The sequence below is a fragment of the Halyomorpha halys genome, unplaced genomic scaffold, assembly GCF_000696795.3.
Source record: "Halyomorpha halys isolate HHAL.00 unplaced genomic scaffold, Hhal_1.1 Scaffold501.1, whole genome shotgun sequence".
NCBI lineage: Eukaryota > Metazoa > Arthropoda > Insecta > Hemiptera > Pentatomidae > Halyomorpha > Halyomorpha halys.
This window is the reverse complement of record NW_027105273.1, coordinates 42669-58573: the sequence shown is the minus strand read 5'-3', so window position 1 is coordinate 58573 and position 15905 is coordinate 42669. Positions and strand designations below refer to the sequence as shown.

At 31.4% G+C, this 15905-nt stretch overlaps 1 long non-coding RNA gene across 1 annotated transcript in view; it reads left to right on the top strand.

Annotated features, from left to right (window-relative positions):
• Positions 1-7518: 7518 nt before the first annotated feature.
• The window catches only part of LOC136796432 (uncharacterized), a 12494-nt gene continuing 4107 nt past the window's right edge, over positions 7519-15905 (top strand). The window contains exon 1 of the long non-coding RNA XR_010844141.1: positions 7519-7609. This is a non-coding gene — a long non-coding RNA (uncharacterized lncRNA). The remainder of the gene's footprint in view (positions 7610-15905) is intronic.

The following is a 15905-nucleotide window of genomic DNA, read 5'->3' as shown; positions in this document are numbered from 1 at the left end:
CATGAAAAAAATCGACAACGACCGACAACTTACAAAACAATAACTGATACTGTCAGTGATTGTCTGGGGTCTTGGTCCGTAAAACATTAACCTATGATACACCCATTGTATACATGTGCTTAATTCTAACACAATAAACAGTCTCTGTATATACAATGCTTAAATACAGCAAAAAACAGTATACACCAGCGGTCAGTGTAGAACATAAATAAGTAAAAACTTATTAGGGCCAACATTTCGGCCAGACTTTCTAGCCTTCATCAGGGCTGCTTGAAGATTTGGAGAATTCAAGACTATACATACACTCGTCAATTTATATGTACGTTTATATAAAAAAAATATTTTTCCTCTTATACTGTGGCCACTACAAACTTGGAAATTTACATTATAATAAATTAAGCAGATAGTAGATGATACTAATAGAAGTATCAGAGTACTTTATTACTCTAGTAATAATTACAGAGTACTCTAGTACTTTAGAATTAAAGAGTATTTCAGGGTTAAGTGGCCCATTTGAAAATATGAATTAAAGACCTCAAAACAAGAAAAAAATTTCTTTTGATGGTATGTCCGCAAACGCTTTGTTTAGGAGATACTCATATCTAAAGATTTTCATTATGAATTATTTATATTATATGAAATAAATAAAACTTATTTATTTGTTCCAACTAATTTTTTAATTAAACGTAAACATTAAATTCATATTAAATGTTATTCAAATAATAACAAAATATATTGAAGTGGTTAGAATTATACATAATAAATGATTTAAAAAAAAAATTATTAAGAATCATACATACAGTGCTCATTTAAATAATAACTGAAATTAAAAGAATGTATATATAGATGAATCTAGACTCTTAAATTGGGTAATTTTAATTTGGTAAACATCTGGCGGTCGAGCGTGATTCTGATGAAATCACCTCCTTGCACAACCGTTGGTCTAGTAACAGTATTTCTTTACGAAGTACCGAACCCCTGACCCTTTATACGTAGTGGTACAGATTTTGATTTAATTCAAATAGAGATGAATAGGACACCATTTTTGTACCTTTTTCGATCACCACCAAGACTATTTCCAATCAATCACATTTTGTCAACCATAATCTTACAGAAAAAAAACGAAGATGAGAAAGAATATTCATCATCCTTGAGTTATGGTACGGGTATCTATTGTTTTATTTATTTGTTATAGCTACGGAACAAAAGTTCTAAGTGCATGTCAAATAAAATAACTTATACAAAGATATAGAAATAAGATTATATATAAAGGCCTTTGAATGTCTCACATTAAGAATAGGAATTCTAATAAAATTTAAATAATATTATTTTATTGAATACAAATATTATTGATATTTACAATTTTATTAAGGATATACAAGTAAATGTGATGTGAGTTATATTACAATGACATGTTATAGACATGTGGAGAATCTACCTATTGAAAGAACTCCAATAACATTTCTAGAGAAGATCTCAAGGCCATCTTCTTTTCAGATGCCTAGGAGGATTATTAGGTAATGAAAGAGAAGCCATGTTAGAAACAAGTGGGTTTTGGTTGTTTATCATGAAAGGTTCTTTTTTTTTAAAATTTATTTATTGACATTTACAACTGTATATAAAATACAATAAGCAAATTTGAAGCAAGATCATAATGATATGATACAGCATGCAGAGAATCTACCCAGTAGTAAAACTCTAAAAACATTTTACAATATAAGGTCACGAGGCCATCTTCTTTTCAGGTGCCTCGGAGGATTGCCAGGAATGGAAGAGAAAGCAAGGTTAGAAACTAGTGGGTTTGGGTGGTTAGGGAGTTTATAATGGAAGGAATGATATCAGGTTCAGGCTAGATCGGTTACATAAGGAACATTTAGGTCTTTATTTATAGATGGTTTTATTAGTAACAAAATAAGGATTTTGGATTGGATACTAGAGGAATTCGATGGTTTAGTGGAGCCCCAAAGCTCAACTCCGTATGTCCAGATGGGCCTGATTATTGTCATGTAGATCAGTCTTGTAATGGAAAGTTGGAAGTTTAGACAGTTTGTCTAGTAAGTGCTGTAATAGTCGGAATCTGCGTGCAGCTTCCTGTTTTTTCAGTCTTGTGTGAGGATTCCAGGTTAGTCGTTTTTCTAGGTGTAGTCCGAGATAACGAATCTGTTCTACAGGGGTAAGAGGCACATTAGTAAAGAATACTGTAGGGCAGTCGGTTGGTTTACGACAAAGAGTAAAGGGGATTTGTTGGGATTTATTTTTATCCTCCAATTTTGACACCATTCTTTGAGGGTTGTGATATGGGACTGGAGAGTTTGGGAAGCAATCAAAGGTTATTAACTGTGAGCACACATGTGTCATCAGCATACGTGGTAAGGATAGTGTTAGGATGTCAGCTGTATAGACGGTGTAGAGGATGGGACCGAGGATACTACCTTGAAGAACACCAGCAGATTGAAAATAGAGGGATGAATAGGAATCGTGGTTTACTTGGAATAATCTATTAGTAAGAAAGGAACCGATGATGAGAAATTATGTAGGAGGTAGGAATTTATGGAGTTTGTAAAGCAGTCCCGGGTGCCATACTCAATCAAAAGCCTGCTCTATATCGAAAAATACTCCCCCTCTTTGGAAGGTTCTGGCCACATATGAACCATCGGTTAGCAATATATGAGGCATTGATGTCATGATGACTTGATTTGTGACAAAGCAAGGAGCATTAAGGATTTTAAATTGTAAGGATTGGATATGAGAGGAATTCAATGGTTTAATGGAGTCTCAAAGCACAACTCCCTAAGTCCAAATAGGCCTTATTATAGTCATATAAATGAGTATCTTGTAATATGTTGGAAGTTTAGATCGTTTGTCTAGTAAGTATTAATAAGTAATAAGTTGGAATCGAAAAGCAGTTTCCTGTCTTTTCAGTCTTATATGTGGATTCCAAGATGTAATCCTAGGTAATGGATCTGTTAGGACAGGAATAAGTAGGGTATTATTAAAGGGGCAGGGACTCATGGGTTTTCAAGGAAGGGTAAATGTAATTTATTGGAATTTATTTTAACCCTCCAGTTTTGAAACCATTCTTCAAGGTCGGTGTGGGATTGGAGGGTTTGGGATAAAAATAAAGAGTCATTATTCAGTGATAATAGACATGTGCCATTGGCATACAGGGCGAGGATAGTGTTAGGATGGGTTGGGATGTCAATTGTAAAAATTGTATAAAGGATAAGACCAAGAATACTACCCTGAGGTACACCTGTAGATTGATAAATAATGTTAATCTTAAATAAATTAAAACTCAAAATAAATTAAAGTGTTTGTATCTTTTTTAGCCCTGCTCTTGGGGTGAAATGTTGGCTCAAATAAAAATAGTACAAAATATTACTATTTGAGTTTAATTTGACTGCACCCAGACCATATATCATTTATTGATACACACGGTCAATCAGTAATCTTCCAGTTACAATTATTACATTTACTAGTTTACAATTTCAATTTCATTAGTGTATTCAGTTGATAAAGTGAGCAAATGAAATTGAGATTGTAAACTAGTGAATGTAATAATTGTAACTGTAAGAATAATGGGTATTTTAGACGTTGTAATGAATATTAATTTATTAGTTCATAATGTTTTTGTAATTTAAGAAGTCTTAAATAAAATTAACTAATGATAAATAATTGACAAAGGGAAAATGGCCTGCAATTATATTTATTAACAATGTTTTGGCTGTGATAGGGTAATAAGATCCTTGAAAACAACCGGAAAGGATGAAACTTAGGAGTGTAATGATAATAAAAAAGTGTTGAGACTAAATGAATATTTTTTTTATAGCTTCCAAAGAAATCTGTCTCAAACAAGAAAATTAATTAGATAGAAAGAGCAAGGTTTTTTCAATCAAAAAATCATATGATAGACATGGTAGTCAGGTTTCTGGAATCAATTTGTAATTAAAATTATAAAAAGCAAATTGTGTATTTACATAAGCATATATTATTAACCAAAAAATATCAAGTAATTAGTGAGTTTGATTAATCATGTATTGATATTTACATAGTGATCAGATAAATTGATTTTTATTAAATGTATATACTTATATAGCATAAAAAATCAGAAAGAGTTTTTCACAGTTAACTGGAACCACTATTTTTTTTTTACATGTTGAATAATCGACATCATATGTTAATCAATGCATTGCTTTATCTCAAATTAGCCAATTTTAAACTATAAATTAAATAAGATAAAGATGAATAAATATTGGTAAACATTTGTTGAAATAGCAGTGTATAAATTAATTAGTTCTGACTCCAGTTGAAGATGTGAGCAGATACCAGCAGGCCTCCACAACCTTTGATCAGTAGGTATAGTACAAGAGCCCAAGAGGAGAAAAAAAAAGTAGTTATTTCACCCCAATATTTGATTTCTTTAATGAAAACTAGTCAAAATATAATTACTAGCTAAAATTGATGAGTCTGCCAAGTATACATAGGGGGAATAAAAAATGGTGGCTGTTTCAAAACGTTAAAAATAATTAATAATTTTAATTTTTAAAAATAATTCGGAGCTCTGTATCTTTAAAACTACCTTCAGCAATAGAAAATCTAAGAGAACATTATTTAAAGTAAACTAAATTTGCTAAACTGTAAGCCCAAATAGAGCTATTTATGTTCAATAGTTCTCTAGATATATCTTTTTAAAAAGCAATGTTTCATAAAAATGTGGTACGGAACGTACTGAAAGATCAGTAATTAGTGAATTTATTTTGAAAAATTTATATCTCAAAAACCATTTGTTGTACAGATGTCTGTTAGCACTCAAATTAAATCTAGTTTAATGGGCTATGAAGTAGTTTAATACGTTTATCGTCGTAGGAGTAGTAGTTTTAATTATATTTGCTGAAATAAATTGATTTATAGTTGTTGGGACAAATTTTCATTTACCAAATTTATATTCATATGCGAATATCATAAAAACTACTATCCCTACGAGGATAAGTGTCATAAACTACTTTAAAGTAAGTTAAATTTCCTTTATTTTGATTGCTGGCAGACATATGTGCGTCTTATGGATCTAGAGATATATTTTTTAAAAAATCAAACATTTTATACGAACAACTATAAATTAAAAGTTTGTGAATTTATTTTGTCAAATATCATAAAAACTACTACTCCTACAAAGATAAAAGTTATAAACTATTTTATAGTAAATTTAACTAGCTTTAATTTCAGTGCTGGCAGATATCTGTACGTCCTATGGTTTTTGAAATAAAGTTTTTCAAATCTCAAACTTATTGTCCGAACAATTATAAATCAATTTATTTTAGGAAATATCATGAAAACTATTATTCCTACGAAGGTAAAGATCATAAACTACTGTATAGTACGTTAAACTTGCTTTAATTTGAGTGCTAATTACGTCGCATAGTTCCTGAGATATAGATTTCTCAAGATAAATTAATTACTAATCTTTCAGTAGATTTTTTAAAAAGCTATATATCTAGAACTATTGGACGTAAATAGCTCTATTAGGGCTCATAACAATCCAATGTATTTTAAATTTATGTTTATATTCATATTTTAAATTTTAAATTATTTTTTTATTGTTTATTTAAGAAATTACATCTCTTTTATGAACAACCTATGCTTTCTCCTAAAGTCAAATATTCCGAACATTTACAGATAATAATTTTAGACATTTAATTTTGTACTAATACTGAATTAATGAATTTTTGTCGTCAGAATTGTTTTGTAATGTTTTCATAGCAACCCTATAAATGAAGTATAACCATAGTAACAAGGCACTACATTCAGATAATATAAACATTGTTTCAATAAAATAAAAATAATCATTAATATACATTCCACACTTCTCTAACATTTCCTTCTTCATCCCAGAAGGAAAAACTTTATTAAAATACGAAGTTAAGCTGCCCAAGTTCTCTGGGTTGCTAGTCACACAGCATAAATATTTTAGTCTAATCAGACAATATTTTTACTCTTAGGATAAATAAGCCTAGGCAGGTATACAGTAATAATTATAAACATTAGCAATATATAACACAATATGACTTTTTGAAGAAGAGAACATGACTTTTTTCTTCTTCTTTTTTGTTTCATCTCTTTGGTTCTTTTATCTTTTTTTTCTTTCTCTCCTTTTTTTCCCCTTTTTCTTTTTTTTTCATGGGTTTTCCCCAATTAGAAGGTCCCGTGGCCATCTTCTTTTCAGACGCCTCGGAGGATTATCAGGGATTGTCAAGGATGAAAGATTAAGAATTAATGGGTTAGGATGGTTAAGGAGTTTGGAATGAAAAGACACATATCCTTACTTTGTCACAAATCAAGTCATCCAACAGCACCTCAATGTTCCATATGTTGCCGATTTGGCCATATGATACCGTTCCTTACATAATAAACTTCTCAACCACCCAAATCCACTTGTTTCTAACCTGGCTTCTCCTTCATTACCTAATAATCCTCCTAGGCGTCTGAAAAGAAGATAGCCTCGAGATCTTCTCTAGAAATGTTATTGGAGTTCTATCAGTGGGTAAATTCTCCACATGTTTGTATCATGTCACTATGTCACCTAAAGAAAATTTGCTTGTTGTATCTATGTGTATACAGTTGTAAATAATAAATAAATTATTAAAAAAAAAAATTGTACACTGGACAACCATTGGACATACTGTTGTCTGCTACATTTTTTTTAACAATTGATTACGGAGGAGGGATTATACTCTCATACAAAAGATACTCCTAACTATATACAACGTTATAATAATAATTCTTAATAAAAGATGAAATTAAATTAAATAATTGACTTTTAATGAAAAAAAAAATTAATTTAAATAAAAGATGGAGAGAAAAAAAAATTAACATAAAATAAAATTTTAGAATGACAATAACAGAACTGATAGGTATAGAACTTATAACAGAATGTCCTGCAGCAGCCTGGGCTTCAGTCTTCGAGTTGAGGTTGGATTTCCCAAGTTATAGGTCATTGCTCCTTTAACTGTCGGTAACTGGGAGTGGAACTTTAGGAACCTTTTTTTGATGTAATCCTCTATCGACTCTATTTATAATTCTCGATGTAATTGCCTATTTCTGACAAACCAAGGAGCATCCACTGCAATTTTTACGTCTTTATTTTGAAAATATTGTAATTTTTTCCTTTTCGTAAAGGGGTCGCTCCCCAAACTTTACAGGCATACATTCAAATCAATGAAATTCTGGCACTAAAATCTTATAAAGGAATAATCTATAGTCTGAAATAAAAAACTATTGTTCGCTCCAAGGGAATACCATCATCATTATTCATTTATCTCCTTTTTATTTATATTCATGTACCCTTGATAAATATCTTACCGAAGATTTTATTTCGTTTTGTATGTCTCTCGCATGCGAAGTCAATTCCACGTATAAGATAATTAAAATAATTGTCCATAAACTGACCAATTCACATCCCTTAATTACAACTTTTTTTTAATTGGACACAAGAGACTAATTTCCTTGAACTGTTAGTAATATAAAAAGGTAGCATCCTCGCTTTTATCGCTAGTCATGTTTTTTCGCCTCAGTGTGCTTTTGCTCTTTGTCGTCGGTGCCCGGTCTGCTCTTCGTAAGTAATTTGTTAACTGTTGATTTATAATTTTTTTTCAGAAATAGAACATCAAGTTTTAAATGTTTTACTTTTGCATTATTTTCTGGAAACTTGTTTAATTTAAAAAAAAAAAAACTTTGGGCTAAGATTTATTTTAATCCTTCCTAAAAATAATTTTCAATTTTTGATTTATTACCATGCACTTATCTCTTTAGAAGAAATTCACTACCTAAGATCAAATATGGAGAAACGACTAACTTTCCATATTCATACAAGACTGAAAAGACAATAGAATCTGACTATTTCAACACTTAAAAGACAAACGTTCCTCGCTTCCAATTGATGAAAAAAGACTCACTAAAGTAATTGAACTTTGTGGCTGGAGTATCACAAGAGTATGTCAGGAGTGCAGCAAGCGTATGCTACTATCTGAAAATATTACAAAAAAAAATAAAAGAAACATCTTAAAAACGCTATTTTAGAGTGGTTATTTTCCAGAAATGTTTAATCCAATCAAATTAGGACAAAAAATCCTGAATAGTGGAAAGTTTTTTTGCGGTCGTGATTATTGATCTCTTATTATTGAGGCCACTGAACCCGAATCTGATGTATGCTGATAGATATTTTTCCGAGACCTTGGTGATTTTCTCACCCTCCTACCATAAAAAAATCTCAAACTTTTGGCACTTTTTTATTCACCGAAAACTTTCGGGTTTTTACAGAAAATCATTTTTATTTATTTTTTGTTTAACTGTACTGCTACGACCAAGTCCCCCCCCCCCTAATTTTATAGAGGCTGGGTGAGCCCCAGGTAGGACTCCTGTCCTTGAAGATGCACCGCGAAAGTATTAGAATAAATAATTTCCTGCCAGCCGGACTCGAACTTCAACAAAGGAAATTGTAGTATTCATTCTTATTCACTGATCTACTCCCTGAGAATGTCACTAACGCAAACAAAATTTTATTCATTTTGTATCTACAAAATTTTTCTCTGTGATCAGTAACGAGAGTGCGCTTGAGAAAGGAACCTTTTCGGTTTCAATTTGAGATCGACCCGTTGAAAAGGTGTGCTGTCTAAACTTCCAATTCATTATAAAAGACTGATCTACATGACTGTAATAAGGCCAATATGGACATACGAAGTTGAGCTTTGGGGCTCCTCTAGACCTTTGAATTCCTCTCATATCTAATCCTTACAATACGAAATTCTTCGTAAAATCCTCAATACTCCTTACTTTGTCACAAATAAAATCATACATCAGGACCTCAATGTTCCATATGTTGCCGATTTGGCCAGAACCAGATACCGTTCCTTCCATAATAAACTTCTCAACCACCCAAATCCACTTGTTTCTAGCCTGGCTTCTCCTTCATTACCTAATAATCCTCCTAGGCGTCTGAAAAGAAGATGGCCTCGAGATCTTCTCCTCTAGAATTGTTATTGGAGTTCTATCAGTGAGTAAATTCTCCACATGTTTGTATCATGTCACTATGTCACATAAAGAAAATTTGCTTGTTGTATATATGTGTATACAGTTGTAAATAACAAATAAATTATTAAAAAAAAAAATTGTACACTGGACAACCATTGGACGTACTGTTGTCTGCTAGCAATCACTGAATTGAGTAGTTCCTCTGTACACTGGAAAATCTATACCAAATCAAGATTATCGTTTAAATATATCGTTACTGTTTCTACCACGCATAATCGAAACAACAAATAAAATCATACATAAAGACGTTAATATTCCATATGATCTAGCCCGAACCAGATATCATTCCTTTCATTATAAACTCCCTAATCACCCAAACCCAATAGTTTCTGACCTTGCTTTCTCTTCCATTCCTGACAATCCTCAGAGGTGCCTGAAAAGAAGATGGTCACGAGACCTGCTAATGTAAAACGTCATTACAAGGCTACCAATGGGTAGTTTTTATAAACGCTTGTATCACTCCATTTTAAATTCGATTAAATTTACTAAATGTATAATAATGTGCAGTTCTAAATAGCCATAAATATACTAAAAAAAAATATATCAAAAATAAAAACAAAAAATCTATTGAACCGAGTGCTAACTAAGCCCACATTTTCCCGTATAAAACAATATTATAATATAAACAATTCACAGTTTTGGCACAAATCAAAGGGCATTTGTGCTACCAACAGATGTATATTTGTGTCCTTCGTGTTTTAATTATTAAAGTATTTCCCCAAACTAGGGATTCAATAATTAACTCTAGTTTAAGATTTTATATTTTAAAATTCTATCCATTGGTTCAAATATTGTTAATTAACTTTAGCAGTTTATTTTTAATTTAATACAGATGAATACATATTTCTAAGGGATATTATAGGTTTCGGTAATAATATTAACAATTTTCTGATGCTAATATTATCATCTAGAACCTACTTTGATGATATTTACGTTTGTTTTCTTTCCACCTATCTTTATTTTTTCACTTTTTATAATGATAATAAATTATGATAATTTCTGAAATATATACTGAAAAATCAGTTGTTAGTTAATTTATTTTGAGAAATGTTTATCTGAAGAACCATTGGACGTACTGTTGCCAATATATGCGTAATAAAATTAGAGATAGTTTTATGTACTATAAAGTAGTTTATGACGTTTATTTTCGTAGTGTTAGTAGTTTTTATATTTTCATATAAATATGAATTTTGCAATTTGACATTTGGCCTTACCAAATAGAAATGAATTTATATGAGCATATATAAAAACTACTACTCCTATGAAGATAAACGTCATAAACTACTTTAACTAAACTACATCTGTTGGTTCCTCAGGTAAAGATTTCCCACAATAAATACACTAACTACTGATTATTTAGTACACATTTGATAAAATGTTACTTTTTAAAAATGTATCTCGGGAAGCATTGAATGTAAACTGCTCTATTAGGGCATATAGAGCGTTTGTCAAGTAAGTGTTGTATCAATCGGAATCTACGAGCAGTTTCTTGTCGTTTCAGTCTTGTGTGTGGATTCCAAGTAAGTCTCTTGTCAAGATGGAGTCTGTTCAACAGGCGTTAGTGGTGTATCTAGAAAGGATACTGTAGGACAGGAGGGCAGAGGTTTACGACGGAGAGTAAAGGTGATCTGGTGGGATTTTTCAGGATTTATTTTCATTCTCCAGTTTTTACACTATTCTTCAATAGATGTTATGTGTGCCTGTAGTGTTTGTGATGCATTAGTTGGGTCGTTGTTTACAGAAAGTATACATGTGTCATCAGCGTATGTTGTTAGCACTGTGTTAGGGTGGGTTGGGATGTCAGCTGTATAAACCGTATAAAGAATGGGACCTAAGATACTACCTTGAGGAACACCGGCGGACTGAGAAAAGAGAGATGAGTAGGCTAGGTTATGATTTACTTTAAAGGTTCTATCAGTGAGGTAGGAGCGGATTATAAGGAAATATGTTGGGGGTAGGAATTGACTAAGTTTATAGAGCAGACCAGGATGCCAGACTCGATCAAAAGCTTGTTCAACATCGAGGAAGACTCCCGTGCAGGAAGCATATTTAGACGTAAATATTTAATTTATAATATCAATTAAGACCTTACCCTGAAAACTATATAAATGAATAATTAAAGTGTTTAAGTAAATCAAATGAGTAATACTTATTTATACTAATATATAAAGGTGAGGAGTTTGCTTAGATATATATCTTTAACAGGGTTGTCTAACTTTGTATAAAAAAAAATATTTTGAAATGCCTTTCTTTTGAAAAAAAATTTAAAATTGAATATCAACAAACATATACAAAATTTGCTGGTTTATAAGTTAATTAAATTAATGTAGAGATTTATAGCTCTTAAGTTGTTTACCCAAGTTGCGAAATTTAGGACTAAAATGTTATCAATGTTTGGAAGCACGAATGTGTAATTTCGTCGATGAAGTTTATAAAAAACCAAAATAAAAATAAAATTTCTGATATGTCTTTTCTTTATCTCATGAAGTTGGCTATAACAGAATTAGAGTTTATTCGTTCGTTAGTGTACGCAGTTGGTAGACTACAATGTTCTCACTAAATATAATTTTGATTGTCATTGCGATGTTTGTGTCGATTGATAAATGATAAAAATATTTTGTCTTTATATTTTCCTTGTTTGTGTATAACAAATACTTGGCTAATATAAAGAAATATTACTAATTTTGGTTTTATTAACAACTTTACCTTACAATTCAAGCTTGTTGATATTTTAAAGTTAAAAATTTAGTATAATTATTATTTGACCCGGCAACCTCATTCAAGTTGGACAACTCTGCTCTGTTACATCTAACTAAGGAGTCTTAGTTAGGAAAGGAGAAATGGCTATACAATAACAACTTGCGTATTTAAACATCGGCAATCTTTATCTTGTTCTGATGTATTCGTTCTTTGTGGGTTACATTATCATATATGTACAAGTAGAATGGTTTATGTTAATAACTAATCGGTGATACTTAACGAACAGCTTATCATTAATATTTTCATATTCGATATGAGGTTAAATTAGATTTGATAAACGTGTAAGATCGATTTTAGGGGTCAATAATTAAAAGAGAGCGGCTGGACTCGGCCTCCTTGACTGAGATTTAACAGGCACCGGCTGACCTACGGCCATCTCCACGGCCAAGGTCTGCTTCCTTCCTCTGCCTTTTATATATTAAATATTTTATCACTTCCTGTATCTGCAGGGCAGTTTGCAAGGATTATCTTCATTAACGAAGTACCCTGGTAACTTTCTTGGACTTCCAACAAGCGTTCGATAAGGTCTGGCATCAAGGTCTCCTATACAAGCTAAAGCGGGTGGACACTACAAAGTACCTATACGACATTCTGAGCTCATTCCTCAATCGGCACACTCATTTTCTGTTAGAATAAATGACACGGAATAATGATATGTTTAAATAAATGGCAGTGATGACTAGATAAAGTTTTATGGTGATGACTTAATGAAGTTTTACGCCATTAAACATGAACGAACGAACGAATATATAAAAAAATACATTATTAAATTAATTTAGGAAGGAGACAAAAATTATTCCTTAATTACTGTATATTATCAATTATGTTTATAGTTTTGACAAAACCTCAAAACTACAGTAAAACCTATTTGTTTTCCCCTAGCTCAACCATTATCATTTATGAGGTGTAGATAGTTGACCGTAGATTACTGATTGGAGAAGATGATCGGGAGGTGCGGTCAGCAAAGAAACAACATAAATAAATAAAAAAAATATTTAATTTATAATCTTAATATTTTCTTGAGACTGATAATTTTTTTAAAATAAATAATTTAAATTCTATCTATTAAGTCTCAAAACCTTTTATTTCTCTTATAAGTCCGACGTTTCGGCCAATCTGGCCATCTTCAGGGACAATCTAGAGAGGAGAAAGAAATTTATTCAATCATGCTGCCCAAATACATCGGGTTGCTACATTACACAGCATACTGATCAATCCGTGATCGGACATATATAAATTTATAAATTACATTTTTTGATATGATACAATATAATAGAAAGATAACATTTTTTTTTTTCCCAGAGTATTCTTTTACAATTAATATCAGTCTACAAACTAAATACAAGCTTTTCAAATTTAAATTATATAATTTAAAAGTTGTATTAAGTAGATTGTCCCTGAAGATGGCCGGATTGGCCGAAACGTCGGACTTATAAGAGCAATAAAAGGTTTTGAGACTATAATGGATAGAATTTGAATTATTTATTTAAAAAAAAAAAACAAAAAATATTTATTTATGCCGATGTTTCGACCTGAATTTTAGGTCTTCATCAGGGCTATAAAAACAAAAAGACAACAACCAACATTTAGAGAGAAATAATGTATAATGTAATCAACCTACTACTATCTTTGTCCATAGTTATTAATAAACTTTTTTCTCTCTAAATGATGGTTGTTGTCTTTTGTTTTATAGGCCTGATGAAGACCTGAAAATCAGGTCGAAACGTCTGCATAAATAAATATTTTTTTTATTTATTTATGTTGTTTCTTTGCTGACCGCACCTCCCGACCATCTTCTCCAATCATTATCATTTATGATAACGTTTGGTCAAATACTGGGTAAAATATATATATATCCTTTGAAAGATCTCAAGGCATCATTCTAGAGACACATCGATTGCTAGAGATACCTTCCATAAATAACAAAAAAAAAGATAAAATAAAAAAATTATTTTCCCCCAAGGATATTTCATTTCGTAAAGCAATTAATAATGTTGTCGTTAACTTATGCCATAAGCAGGTTCTTGAACCGCGTGTCAGTGGCCAGTTGATTATGATCGAGTAACGATCTGCTAGCTATACAATAACGGTTTAGTCATAGCAATAATTTTAATGAAAGGTTAACCATCTTGAAATTATACAGATAAATAAAACTCATGAATGTTTATTTGATATGCGACAGTACTTATTGCAACAGTGAAGCTACTGTTTAGAATACATCTCGCTAGCTATAAGTGTGATAAACGACACCATAGTTCGGCAAAAAGTAATTACAATTACTTTATTTTGGAATTTTATTACAATACAATTATAATTACTTATAATTGTTTTCCTACAATTACTTGATGAACTACTGTAATTTTAATTGTGGGACTACAATTACAAGTAATTATAATTGTAATGACACCAAAACAGATCAAATCTGTAATTATAATTATTGTAATTTTATAGAGTAATTACAATTACTTTACAAAATTATAGTGATTATAATTGTCGGATTTATATAATCCAATATTTTCTGCTCTTTTTTGAGTTTGTATAAAGGCGGGGTCTGAGGTCTCATTTTCTGCTGCCCCCACCGCGGACACCGGAAGATCCCGAAGACGCCGCCAAAATCCTTACCCATCCAAACCCATCATTTCTTAATCCCTCACCCTTGAAAATCCCAGATAATCCTCCAAGGTGTCTGAAAAGAAGATGGTCAGGGGATCTTCTAATCTAAAGCAATGATTGAAGTACCACCAATAGGTGGTTCCATCTCAAGATTATTATGTGTTCTGAAACATATCACATTTACTTATTGTAGGACTTGACCTTCTTTTTAAATTTTTAGTTAATGGCTGGGCTTTGATTTGAAATACATTGTCCCATCCCGGGAGCGTGTGTGCTTCTGTTGCAGCTTCATCGGTCACTCATATTGGAACAAAAGTCCAGAGGAAAAAAATTCAGTTATTTCATCCCAAATTTTGAAACATTTTTTTCATAACTTTAATTTTAAATAATTTTCATTTTGCTCACATATTTACTTACTAAATGTTCATATGAGTCATCGTTATACGGGAAGTGATTGCTGATTGCTGAGGAGTAAGTTCTTGAGGGACCAATCAACTGCTCTTATTCACCAGGAGAAGATTACGACTAACAGTATCTTTCGACACACCACACTCCCTATCAAGTTCGCAAGTACTTGTGGACGAATTTGACTCAATAGGTTCCTGAACACCGTCCCCATGGTGATGAATAATTTCACGAGTTGCTTCAGCGGCTTTGAAATCTCTTTACCATTAATGCCTGAATGGCACTGTCATGCTTCTTTGAAACAAATAATTTTTTTTTTTTTTTATTTATTTGTTGATATTTAGTACTGTATAAAAAAATACAACCAGTAAATTTGATCATAATGACATATGATATGATACAGGATGTAGAGAAACTACCCAGTAGTAGAACTCTAAAACAGTTTACAATATAAGGTCACGAGGCCATCTTCTTTTCAGGCGCCTTGGAGGATTGGCAGGAATGGAAGAGGAAGCAAGGTTAGAAACGAGTGGGTTTGGGTGGTTAGGGAGTTTATTATGGAAGGAATAATATCGGGTTCGGGCTAGATCGGTTACATAAGGAACATTTAAACAAATAATTAAACTGAGGCTTTTTTTAAAGAAGTCGAATGGGATTAAACAAGCTTAGAGAATGCTCTAATAAGGGATTATTAAGTACTGGTAAGTATTAAATAGGATTAAAATATTTACAATCCTTTGAAATTTCGAATTTGATGAAACGGTCATTTTTTTTTACACCTCATTATTTTAGGTGCTATCGAACATATCAAGGGATCAAATTTACTCTAATTTAAATAACCTTTTTATATGCTTTCTGAGATATTGAACCTGTAATAAAAAATTGATAATTCTTAACTTTCATACAACAAAAAATAATTAAATAAATAAAAAGGTTTTTTTTTTTTAATTACTTATTTATTGTAATTTACAACTGTACAAAATAATACAATAAGTAAATATGTAGTATGTTTCATATACACTTGAAAATCTTGGGAAGGAACC